The 13,852-nt window shown below is 39.7% G+C and overlaps 1 pseudogene; it reads right to left on the bottom strand.

Annotated features, from left to right (window-relative positions):
- The window catches only part of LOC137003839 (protein NLRC3-like), a 45,269-nt pseudogene extending 31,673 nt beyond the window's left edge, over positions 1–13,596 (bottom strand).
- Between the last annotated feature and the right edge of the window lie 256 nt (positions 13,597–13,852).

The following is a 13,852-nucleotide window of genomic DNA, read 5'->3' as shown; positions in this document are numbered from 1 at the left end:
CAACAAGCTGCTTAAAAAAAATCACAGCCTCTCTAATGTTCCTGCTTCAACTCACCGTTGTAATATGTTTTTGGAGTTTTTTAGCACCAAAATTCATAATATACGAAACCACATTGTTTCCACTCATACTTCTGCTGCCTCCTCAAATATTTCTGCATTTTCTGGTATTTCTCTCTCCAACTTTGCTATTCATGACTCCCAGTCTGTATGTAATATGGTTTCAAAACTGAAAGCCTCAACTTCCAGAGCTGATCCGATACCATCTTGTCTCTTTAAATCATGTTTTGATTCCCTCTCTCCTGTTGTTTTGAGAATTATCAATAACTCTCTGTGCACCGGTGTTGTGCCAGCAGCACTTAAAACTGCTGCTGTCACCCCTGTACCAAAAACTAACAACATGGACTTTAATAATCTGAATAATTTTCGTCCCATCTCCAATCTTCCTTTCCTCACCAAAATTTTGGAACAAACAGTGGCTTCTCAACCGCTTTCTCATCTTTCCTCTAATGATCTTTTTGAGCCACTTCAGTCTGGATTTCGTAAACTTCACAGCACTGAAACAGCGTTAGTTAAGGTCACTAATGACTTGTTAATGGCTTCTGATTCTGGACATCTGTCTATACTGATTCTTCTTGATCTTAGTGCCGCTTTTGACACTATAGATCACTCTATTTTAATCACCTGTTTAGAGACTATCTTTGGAGTTTCTGATTCTGCATTACAGTGGTTTAAGTCTTACCTCTCTGATCGCAGGCAGTTTGTTGTGATGGGTGATTGCAAGTCTGAGATCGGTGAGGTGCATTGTGGTGTTCCCCAGGGATCAGTTTTGGGCCCTTTACTTTTTAGTATTTACATTTTTCCATTTGGCCAACTTTTAAGAACTCTTGGTCTTAACTTTCACTTTTATGCTGATGACACTCAGATCTATATACATTCACAACCTGGTGTCAATATGCCTGTGTCTTTTCTTTCTCAATGTTTTACTGAGATTAAAAAATGGATGTCTGAAAATTTTCTTTGTCTAAACAGTGACAAGACTGAAGTGATGCTCATTGGTTCACCTCATCAGTTGCGTAAAGCAGAGTCCATAACCTTAAGTGTGGATGGCTCTGCTTTACAATTCCAAACTAAACTAAAAAATCTGGGGGTGATATTTGACGCCAATTTAACATTTGACCATCATGTTCGTAACACAGTCAAAGCATCATTTTTTCATCTCAGAAACATTGCCAAATTACGTCCCATGTTGACTTTCTCTGTGGCTGAAAAGTTAATCAACACTTTTGTTTTTTCACGCATTGATTATTGTAATGCACTGCTGGCTGGAGTTTCTAAAGCTACCCTAAGTAAATTACAGTTGGTACAAAATTCAGCTGCTAGAATACTGACTAGGACCAGTGCAAGGGAGCACATTACACCTATCCTGGAAAAATTGCACTGGCTTCCTGTTAGTTTTCGTATTGATTTTAAAATTCTTATGCTCACTTATAAGGCCTTGAATAATTTGGCCCCTCAATATCTGCGTGAGCTTTTAACCCCCTAGACTCCTACACGTGTTCTACGCTCTTCTGAAGCTGGTCATTTAACTGTCCAAACAACACGGTTAAAATCTATGGGTGATCGGGCTTTCTCTTCTTTAGCTCCTAAATTGTGGAATTCCCTGCCGTCTGAGATTAGGAATGCAGAATCCCTTAGTGTTTTTAAATAGTCTCTTAAAACATATTATTTTAGGATAGCCTTTATGTGATTCTTGTGATTACTTTATTTGTTATATTGCCTTTCTATTTTTGGTCTTTTTTGTTTGATTAGTTTTTACTGCCTGTACTGTTATGTGTATCTTTTTAATTTCATTTTGTATGTAAAGCGCTTTGAGATGCTACTTTTAAAGGCGCTATATAAAATAAAGTTTATTATTATTATTATTATTACTTGCAGCAAGACTAATTATTAGTATATTTCAAGTGTGTTAATGATTAGTTAATTTAAAGTGTGCCATTTTGAAACAACTAATTTTGTTCTAAGTAGCCTATATTTAAGTTGAAATTAAGTAGGCCTAGTATTAAAATACAACTTTAAGTATATTTAGTATACCTATGTGTGCTAAATTGGAACAACTTCAAGTATACTTAGTACATTTTAAGTATATGTCTGTGTAGGGACTAATTACATGCTTGATTAGTGATATTAAAGTGTACTTTATTTGTGTTATAAATATACTTTGTGTTATAAGTACACTTTATTTGTGTCTTCAGAAAACACAAGCAATATACACTGAATATATTATTTTACAGGTAATAGTATATACTGTATGCTCAGTAACTTTGGCTTGTTCCAAATACTAAACATTACACACTTTGCAGTCAATAACAATATACTTTGTTATTACTTATACTTTGTATAATATAGTCAACATTTGAAGGGGATCAAAACCTTTAAATCAAAGTTGTCCTAAAACCTTCTTCTTAGGACAACTTTGCTGAATTTTTTGATCCACTTCAAATGTTGACTACTGTACTCTGAATTACATAATCTCACACAATACAGTTGTGTTACTATTTAAATACAGTTAAACACATTTTCCCAAAGCTAAATTAAATACAATGTAAAAACATCACTAATGAAGAGACATATTCCATTAACAAATCCAATAGTTTTTATTTAAACTTAACTTAAGATTCAGCAAAATTTACCATGTTTTTCATAAAAAAAAATAAAACAAAATAAAATATATATATATATATGTCCTCCAAAGCATCTTCTGAATCAGTCGGCAGAATTCCAGCAGTAACTAGTTCTGAGTAAAGCTTATCCTTAATTACCCCTTTAGCAGCTTCTCTTGGAACACTGATGCTAAAAAAAAGTCTGCTATCAACAGCAAATCCTGCTTTCTACACTTATTAAAGGCCTCAATAGTAGGAGCTAAAGTGAATGCTGTTAAATCAAAATCCATGCTCACCCTCCAAGACGTCTCCTCTCATCCCCCAAAAAACTAAAACAGTCAAGCAAAGTAGAGTAAAGAAAATGGCCTCTTTGAAAAACTTTGAGACGAGCCCCCAAATATGTTACGTCCCCCTTTTGTCTAGGGGTGGCGGGAGAGCAACATATAGAAATAAAAAGTAATAAAAGATATGTCCCTTCAAAAACACAGGGCAAAAATGAGAGAGAGTTGGTTCAGTCTGCACTCCCAGAACTCACACGAACACAAAATAACTCTTGAAAAGGTTTATTGAACAAAGTCTCTTATAACAATCAAGGATAAGGCAAAATAATACGGATAACTCACAAGTCACTTCTAGCTTTGGGAGGGGGTTAAAGCCAAAATAACAAACAAAAGGAGTAAGCTAACTGGAGTAAGGGAGTCTAAATAACCTATCAAAACAAAACATCAAATAAACAACAAAACCCTTACCTGACTGCCTCACTAACCAAAAACAGGGGAAAACAGGGGTTAGTAAAAACAAAAGAGCACCCACCTCCCTACTGCATCTGCAACATTAATAATGGGACAATTACACACTGCCACAACAGCAGATACAACAGGTTTCTCTCAAAGAAGCTTTCACACCGGCAAATACAACAGGTTTCTCTTAAAGAGGCTTTCACAACAGCCAAGACAACAAAAGTTCTGGGAGGGAAGACAGGCCACACTCTCTCTGGGGAACAGCCAGCTCCTGCGGTGTAAATGCACGCTCCTCTCCATACTCTAACGAGGAACAGGTGGCATCAATTGGGCTCCTGCAAGAGGACAGGGAGGAACAGAGGAAATAGGGAAAAAAAACTACACTTCCCAGCAGGCTGTTGGGCATCAGAGAGACAGTGTCACATACACAGTCACAGAACAACAAAACAATAAACAATATACGTCCTGGGACGTAACAATATATATATTGGACCAATGGTGACCCTCTATACACAAATACAAATTACACATCCATTTTCTGATGAGCTTCTCATTGTGTCTGATGGTGTGAAGAACAGCATCTGTTGACAGAATGTACCAAAGATATAAGACAGCATGTTCAACACTTTATTCACGTTTACAATAGTCTGTCTAAATCCTACATTGAACCAATACTATTTTTGAACAGTAAAAGAGGATTAGCAGCAGGGAACTGTATCAGAATGGCATGTCGATATTTTCGGTACATAGTCAAGCATACAACACTTTATGAATTAATATCGTACAGAATACAGGCTGATTTGACCAATCATATGAATGTTTTGGTTCTGCATACAAACATGTGCCATAAACCACCACACACATACTCAAAAAGGAGATATCAAGCAGAAATCTCACTCTCAGTTTGTTAAAGAAAATAAAATAAAGTTTGATAATTGGTAATTGATGTTTGATGACTGAGGACACTTTACAATACATGGTAAGTAATTTCTATAAAAACTGATATAGTTGTTGATAATGAATTACTAATGTCCAAACCATTTTGTGTTTTGTTTTGCCTGTGTTCCCATGTGTTATTTTTTTCAGAAAAAGTGTAAATTTGTTTATTTTGTAGTCATTCTAGCAAAAGGCGATGAAACTGAAATTGTTTTATGTGCACTGCTTTAGGATAACCAGACAGATGATTGTGAGGGTGACCCTGAACAGCTCTTCGTGGTGTTCATTATTCAGAAGGAGCTGGAGAACTTCATGAACCACTGGCTGACATTGACATTGTGATCGAGGGAGAGAAAGTTTTGAATCAACTCACTTCAGTCACATCAGCTTGTGCCCTGCTTCTGGGTATGATATACATCAACCTATAATGGTCTTTATTAAATAATCATAAATTTGAATTCAGCGTGTTTTAACTTAAACCTTTTTTTTTAAATCATATTTCAAGTTTTACTTAATTTTGTAGTACATTGTAACAGTCACATTTCCAAATATATATGACCCACCTTCTGTCAGTCATACACTACATTGTGTAGTTCTAACTTCCTGTTGGTTTTTGTTTTCTTTAGATGCCTTGCATCAAGTGAGGGCTGAAAAAAAAGGAGGCCTCAAAGTTTGTATTTGCTGTTTCTGCAAAACTGGCTCCGTTTATGCTCCTGATCAGCTTTCGGGCATTGCTCTTGGTGGAAATCCCTGAGTTCATCAGAGTATCAATTTAATGAATAAGGACAATTTTTGCATCAGAACAGCTTCAATCCTTAAAGTTTCAAGTCCTGAATAGTGAACTGTGGTAGTGTTTCAGTCTGTAGTACTGTGTTTCTGTCTTTGTTGGTGAGTTTCCATTTGTATTTACTTAAAATTTACAGATGCAGAATGCATTTATGTTGTCATAGTTTTCCAGGCTCTTTTCCAATGACTAAAATGCATGTTTGAGCTGTTTTAACTGAAAGTAACTTGCACTGACATCTTACAATTTGTCTGTGCTATTGTTTTGTTTTTTACTTTACTTTTTTTTTTTCTTTTTTTTTTACTGCTTAATCCCTTTCACAGACAAGGCTTAAATCTAGTCCCAGACTAAAATGTTTGTCTGAGCAGTTTTAACTGAAAACATATCTTAAAATATGTCACTGCCATTGTTTTGTCTCAAGTTAAACTATCTGTCTGTGAAACCAGGTCTATTTGTTTTAGTCACCATGAAATGCCATTTTTACAGCCACTTGTTTTTCCTGAATGTGATGTTAATTCCTGTTCAAACAGTGTGTGGTTATAAATGAATACATTTGTATGTAAACTGAAGGAAGTTGTGAATTTTTCATTAAAACCATATTAACTGCTGCCCTTAGATTGTCTCTGATTGAAATTAGAATCTTGCTGTACATAAAGCAAGATTGATTTCAACTCTAGTCTTCATGCGCTTATAGGTAGGGGGTATTTATGCACTATAGCCCGCTGGATGAAAAACACAACTGGTCAGACCAGCGACGCTTTCAACACCACGGATGTGCCCCCGAGATAATGACTACTACCCACTTTCAGCGCAACACTACACAAAATAAACCCAACACATCTCAAAAGAAACATGCCGCTTTGCCTAACAGAGAAAACTCACGTTCAAACAAACAATATTGCACATATGTACTTACCAACTGGTGACTTCACATGGTGAACAAATTGACTTCGGTACAAATTTTCGTGTGTCCAAAATATTTAATTATCAAACTCGAAGCGCCCCAAAAAATATTTAACTTAATTTAATTAAGTTAAAGCAAGGACGAGCCCCCATTTTGTTACGACCCCTGGCTCAAAGGAAGCAACAAAAACAAGGGACACACGAAACCCAAACGTTAAGCTCATGAAAATGTTTATTTACTACTAAATTAACACAACATTAAATAATAGAGTGAAAACAATCAAAGGAAATCACAATGTGTCTGTCCATCAGTAACGTCAGTGTGTAAAGCAAAGAGCATGGTTGAAAGTGTAATGTAATGTTGAGGCATGAATGCAGAAAACAAATCAAACAAAAAAAAAAATTCCAAAACCAAACAAAGGTAAAAGTCCAAAAAGCCAAAGTTCCAAAGTCCCCAAAGTTCTTCCTAGCTCAACTGGAAAATGCTTTTTAAAGGAGCGCCTGAAGCACTGATGACAGGTGTATCCAATAGACTGCTAATTTGTGGAAACAGGCACCAAGCAGCAATACCCAAGACCAACAGCAGAGGTTGTCACATTATATGAACACATTATTTAAAGTTTTCAATTTCCCTTCAAGTTGAGGTTGATATAACTCATTCTACTGTGTTGTGAGACACTGCAAGTTGACAGGACATGATTTTATTTGTCCATCTGACTAAAACCCAGAATCATTTTTTACAGTGTACCAATTCCCTATCAGCCCCAATACTGGCAATAGTGATAGTAGATATGGCATTACTAGAAGGGTGTGCACTGTGTGCATAGAGTGTGATGCATCAGACATGGTCAATTGTCAATCATAAGCCTAGATCACGTCAATGCCTAATGTTGAACTTGGTGTACCTGATATGTTGGGGCAAATGAGTTCAATTGTCCATCAGATTAGATAAAATGTTGTCTAACTGTTGACAAATCTTATTCCTTATAGCATTGACACCCCAAAAAACAACACCCTGATGATAATAAGGCTACTAGCTCTTCAAGCATGGCACATTTGTCACAAAACCAAGTAATTCAGCACATGCTAGATCATGGCCACCTTAATTCAGAGGAGATGGTTCTGACACAATTGAAATTGAAGAACGGGAAGATCTGATGAGGAAATTTGTCAAAAAGAGCAACATGAGTGCCAATGAACATGTGGAAGAAGTCCTTGTACACCTGCATGGTAAAGCAAAAGATGTAGTCAAATTCTGGATCAGGAACTGTGACTCCTCCTCTACTGTCTGCCCAAATTCTGTCTACAGCCTGCTGCGTAAACATTTCAGTTGTAATCTATACTCACCTATCCCTCTTGCTGATTTTTACACTACCTTGCTATAGGAGGATGAGAATCCATACAACTACTGGTTGAGACTCAACAAAGCAGCAGATGTCACATCAGAATGCCTGCAAGAGCAAGGTAAAACACTTCACAAGTCCAGTGTGGAAATAGTGCACGTTTATCAGACACTGCCCGAGTTAAGACTTAGCCTTAATCTTCAGGTCCAAACTGATTGACAAGTGGTCAGCACATGAAGTACAGGCTGTACTTAATGACTACCAATCTGATTTATCTTTCAATGCCACAAATACAGTGCATCGCAGCCAAAGTGAAAGAGTTTCAGTCAACAAGATTGATGTTAAGACTAGGGATGTCCCGATCACGTTTTTTTGCCCTCGAGTCCGAGTCATTTGATTTTGAGTATCTACCGATACCGAGTCCCGATCCGATACTTCTATAATACATGAAAAAGAATAAAGAAGAGCGAAAAAAACAGATCCAGGAACAGTGCTTTTCAGGTTTTTCAGGAATCTAACAATCGTTTTCACGTACAGAAAATGGATAAAGTAATCAAATATAAAATATCACTGCATATTATCTTTACTGTATAAAATAAATAAAGATTAATCATTATTGAAGTTACAAAAACTATTCAGTCAAGAGCAGTGAGTGATTTCTTTGTTATTTGTTGTTTGATTTAACATTAAAAACAGGCAGCAGGAATAGTGTTTTTTCCCTATAAGACATGCACGATCCAGTACATATACTGTTACACATGCGCTGTCTTTCTCGACTAATATACGTTCACTTAAGACATAACCGACTATGTTTGCTAGGATACTCGCTAAGACGGGCATGTTGACATAATTTTTGTATGAATTTGCCTGCTGAAGCGCAAGACTTGAAAGAGAACTCAGTATTTGCGCGCTGACTGAAATAAGCGTGTGCGCGCTTCGGATGAGTGCACACAAATCTTCTCACAGCGCGTGCGAGTTCTCTTTCGCGTCTTGTTCTTGAAGGTTTAAATCAGCAAGGCTAAAATGAGTTAGTTTAAACGCAGACAGCAACGTGTGCTGTTCAGGTCTCACCTGTATCAACACCCGGGTGATGACGGCGTAAATGACTGGACATTAGAGCATACGGCACTCGCAGTTAACAGTTTACAAAGAATGACTGTTTTGTCCACGCTTTCTGATTATCGTTGTTGTAACATTTTGCGCATCCATCGACTGAAACATACATAATTTGAACTCTGTCTGTCTGTTTTCCACGTTGCTATTTTAAACAAACCATATTCACCAATAGATGCGTCGTCATTCGAGAGGGACCGCGGTGCAAGTGCGTACCTAACCGTAAGTGGAGAACCGTATGGTTCGATTTTTTACTGAGAACCGTTGCACCCCTAATACATATATATCCGAGTCCTGATCGGGAGGTAACATCCGATTCCGATCGAGTCTGAAACCACGTGATCGGGCCCGATTTCCGATCACGTGATCGGATCTGGACATCCCTAGTTAAGACGGTTCCGGTGCCCACTCCCATGGTGTGCGAACAACAACAAAAAAGCAGATTTCTCTGCTCTTGAAAAGGTCATTGACATGCTTGAGAAAGTCCTGCTGACCAATACAAATGGACCTCAGTCTCATCCTAAATAACAGCCTTATAACAGACTCCCTTGGACTGAAGGTTTGGATGCTTTGCCATGTGCTATCTGCAATGATGCTGCTCACTCTGCCTTAGGAAGGCTTCTGGTCGTCCCAAACGTCTTCCATTTAAGGATTATGGAGGCCACTGTGCTCTTAGGAACCTTAAGTGCAGCAGAATCTGTGCCATGTTGTCTCTGAGCTCTTCAGGCAGTTCCTTTGACCTCATGATTCTCATTTGCTCTGACATGCACTGTTTGCTGTAAGGTCTTATATAGACAGGTGTGTAGCTTTCCTAATCAAGTCCAATCAGTATAATCAAACACAGCTGGACTCAAATGAAGGTGTAGAACCATTTCAAGGATGATCAGAAGAAATGGACAGCACCTGAGATAAATATATGAGTGTCACAGTAAAGGGTCTGAATACCTAGGACCATGTGATTTTTCTTTTTTAATAAATCTGCAAAAAATGTCAACAATTCTGTGTTTTTCTGTCAATATGGGGTGCTGTGTGTACATTAATGAGGAAAAAAATGAACTCAAATGATTTTAGCAAATGGCTGCAATATAACAAAGAGTGAAAAATTTAAGGGGGTCTGAATACTTTCTGTACCCACTGTATATAAGTCCATATTTTAAAGGAACACAAAGGATTGTGGTGAAGCCAAAGATTTTGTACATCGGATCTGCTTAGTGGATGACAAACCCTTTTGTCTCCCCTACCATCATGTACCTCCAGGCCATTATGAGAAACAGAGTAGCGTTGGATGAAATGGAAGAGAAGGGTATTATCAGAAAATCAAACAAATCAATCAGTATGCTTCTCCTCTTGTCCTGGTGTGGAAAAAGAATGGTGATATGAGTATCTGTTCAGACTTTCGATGGCTGAACGCTAGAACAGTAAAAGACGCCCATCCTTTATCACACCAGTCAGATGCCTTAACTCCTCTTGGAGGGAATGCTTTCTTCTCGACTATGGACCTTACCTCAAGTTTCTATAATGTTCCTTTGCACGAGGACGATATGAAATACACTGCTTTTTCATCTCCATTTGGATTGCATGAATATAACAGGATGCTGCAATAGCCCAGCTAAATTCATACGTATGATGATGTCAATCTTTGGTGACAAGAATTGTATTTTTTTATTATGCTACCTTGATGATCTCATGGTGTTTACTCCCAATGAACAGGTTGCACTTGAAAGGCTGGAGATGCTGTTCTCAAGACTCAAGGGCCACAATATCATGCTTTCCCCTGAAAAATGCCATTTCTTGAGAAAGTTAGTTACGTTTCTTGGCCATGTAATTTGTGAAGATGGTGTTAATAAAGGCCATTACGGATGTTAAAGCAGCAGACTTGATGGACTCCAATGGAATCACTCCATGACAAATGGAGTGATTGACTACATAGACAAATCAGATCATTCTTAGGTATGGTATTATACTACCAACATTTTATAGAGATGTTCTGTTTTTTGTTTTTGTTTTTGTTTTGTTTTTTTTGGCAGGAGTACAGGGAATATTACATTTACATTTAATCATTTAGCAGACGCTTTTATCCAAAGCGAATTACAAATGAAAATAGTAGAATCAATCAAATCAACATGAGAACAACAGTATGTAAGTGCTGTGTGAAGTCACAGTTATGTCAATAAAGTGCTCGTAGCAAGGAAATATATATATATATATATATATATATATATATATATATATATATATATTTTTTTTTTTTTTTTTTTTTTTTAATTATTATTTTTTTTAATAAATACACAAATAGATGGAAGAAGAATAGAAATCAAGGTAAGTGCTACTATTACTGGGTCAAGTGCTGATGAAAGAGATATGTCTTTAGCATTTTTTTTAAAATGGCTAGAGACTCAGCTGCTCGGATAGAGCATGGCAGGTCGTTCCACCAACCAGGAACAGACCCGGAGAAGGTCCGTGAGAGTGATATTGTGCCCCTTTGTGTAGGCACCACAAGTGTCAAAAGTGTCAAATCTCCCTTTGTGATGGAAAATCGCAGACAAGTGGGAGTCCAGCCTATATGAATTGATGTCAGTGAGATCACCCATTAATGTTTATTGGATAAGAGACACTGAAACAGGCAGTTAAAAGGCTGTCCACTGGAATGTCTTACTCCCTGTTAACTGTCTGTAGAAAGATTCCATTTAGTCCATTTACTATCCAAGTCCAATTCAAGTGATTCAACTATGAACTTGCCTGATCATCCAGAGAGTGATAAGAGGAACAGCTCATTGGGTTATGCAGTCTGATCAGCACAGCTGCCCTGATAGTGACAGTGAAACAGTTGTTTTGTCTGAAATGTCATGTTCTTTGGATGTGCACAAATCAAATTTAAAAGCAAACTCTGATACCCCTAGTAGCTCTGTATGCACCGAACAGGGAAGTGACGTCCCGCATTTGTTGGATGAAGGACTACCTCCTGACGATGAGTTAGATCAGAGTTCCTTTCAGCACTCCTTGACCCTGCCAGTTTTTCCACTTTCACATGTAGTCAAAAACCCTGTTCCGGATACAGTTGACCCTGTAATTTGCAATCAACCAAAACACATTCACACAGACACAATTAGTACTAAGGCTGGTAGGACCATTAAACCTCCACAAAGATTGATCTTGAGATTAATAGTCAGTTCCCTTTCAAGGGAACTCACGCTGCGTAAATTGCTATGGGAACGCCTCTGTGTGATGTCGTCATGAAGCACGTATGAAATCTGTCCAATAGGGAGATGGTACGTCATAGGCAGGTGACGTCACTGACCAGGAACCATAAAGCCAGCCCGAAAACACTCTCATTCAGCTTCTGTGTCTTCAGCAAGCGCTACGCGTCTATTTATTGTTGTCTGTTCTAATATATTGTGATTATGGCGAGCGAACAACATTTCAGGAAGTGTGTTCATCCATGCCCGCATTTATCCCGGGAATTGATACACATAGAATGTGTGTTGTTTGTTTGGGAGTGCAGCATGCCCAGGCAGCTCTCGAGGGGGCTGCCTGTGTGCATTGCGAGCAGCGCTGCGCTCCCGCCGAGCTCTCTTTGAGGAGGGTGGCTCGGCTCGCGTTTCTCAGGGCTTGGTCCCGCTTCTGCCGAGGCAGGGCGGCGCCTTAGGTCTTGGGATTCGCAAACGGATGTAGCAGAGGGGTTTGAGATGGGCCATGCCCTATCTTTGCCTTTATCTGCTGCGTCTAAAAACAAACAAACAAACAAACAAAAAAAAAAAAGGTCTATTTCAGAGGCAGGAAGCACGCATTGCGGTTTCTTCCACTCCGGTGGATACAGTCACGTTAATGGCGTCTAGTTCTGAGGAGCTGGATGTTGTTAGCATGGAATAAATGCGGGGCGTTGTGCTGGTTGCGCAAAACTTACCAGGGCCCAACCTTGAGAGGCTGGTTCCCTGTGCAGTTTTTCCCTCCAAAGCCAGATGGCGTTTACCTCTTTATATGGTACCCATCTGCCTTTGGTACCCTCAAGGGGGCGCTCTGCCAACCCTGCCGCAATGCCAGGGTTCAGTAATCCCTCGTGAGTCACTCAAGGGTGGCTCGCATTCTCTGTGGCAGCCAAGCCAATTGTTCCCTGCCGGTGCGCCAATTAAGGGCATTCTGCTGGTTGCACAATACACATTAGGGCCCAGCTTCGAGAGGCTGGTTCCCTGATTAGTTTTTTCTCTCCAAACAGACAGATGGCGCTAACCTCAATTATATGGAAGCTATCTGCCTTTTTGGTGTCCCCAAGGGGCACTCTGATGACCTCGCCGCAACGCCGGGCCGCAGTAGTTCCCCACGAGTCACCTAAGGGTGGCTTGCACTCTTCATGGTAGCCCAGTCAATTGTTCCCTACCGGTGCGCCGATTCAGGGCATTGTGCTGGCTGCTTAAAAACATATCAGGAGCCAGTCTTGAGAGGCTGGTTCCCTCCCTGAGGATGGTCCCCTCCGGAGACAGACAGTGTTCACCTCATCATACGGTGCCTGTGTGTCTTCGGTGCCTTCAGGAGGGCGCTCTGCCAACCCCGCCGCAATGCCGGGGTGCAGTAGTTCCCTGCGTGTCACCCGAGGGTGGCGTGCTTCCTCTGCAGTCACGCCAGTTGTTCCCTGCCGGTCCGCCTCTTCAGGGCACTGTGCTGGCTGCTCATGCTCCACCAGAGGCCAGCCTTGAGAGGCTGGTTCCCTTAGTAGATTTTTTTTCAGAGTGGAAAAATCTGTCAAAAGTATCTTAGTGGGTCCTGCGAACTATAGAAGAGGGATATGCGATTCAGTTCAGACACTCTTGCGAAAGGAGGCTATAGAAAGGGTCCCTCCTCCCAGCAGGGAGTCAGGCTTTTACAGCTGTTACTTCATTGTGCCAAAGAAAGCATGTCGTGTCACAGATCAGATCCGAGGACTGGTTTGTGACGATAGATCTAAAAGACGCATATTTCCATGTGTCAATCCTCCCGCATCACAGAGAATTCCTGAGGTTTGCTTTCGGGGGCGAAGCATACCAATATTGGTTTCTCCCCTTCAGCCTAGCATTGTCACCCCGAACTTTTACCAAGTGTGTAGATGCGGCTCTGACACCCTTGCGTATGCAGGGCATCCGCATGCTCAACTATATAGACGATTGGTTTATTCTCGCTCAATCAGAGCAGATGGCGGTTCAACATCGAGATGTTGTTCTCGCTCACATGGAAAAGTTGGGGTTGAGACTAAACGCGAAAAAAAGTGTGCTTTCTCCAGCTCAGAGAACCACTTATCTAGGCGTGGTATGGGATTCGATGATTATGAGAGCCTGTTTATTTCCGGCTCAAATAACATCAATCCTCAATACTGTCTCGGACATAAAGCTAGGCCAGTCACTC

This window comes from Chanodichthys erythropterus, chromosome 16 (assembly GCF_024489055.1).
Source record: "Chanodichthys erythropterus isolate Z2021 chromosome 16, ASM2448905v1, whole genome shotgun sequence".
Lineage (NCBI taxonomy): Eukaryota > Metazoa > Chordata > Actinopteri > Cypriniformes > Xenocyprididae > Chanodichthys > Chanodichthys erythropterus.
The sequence above is the reverse complement of the archived record's forward strand: the minus strand, read 5'-3'. Positions and strand labels throughout refer to the sequence as shown.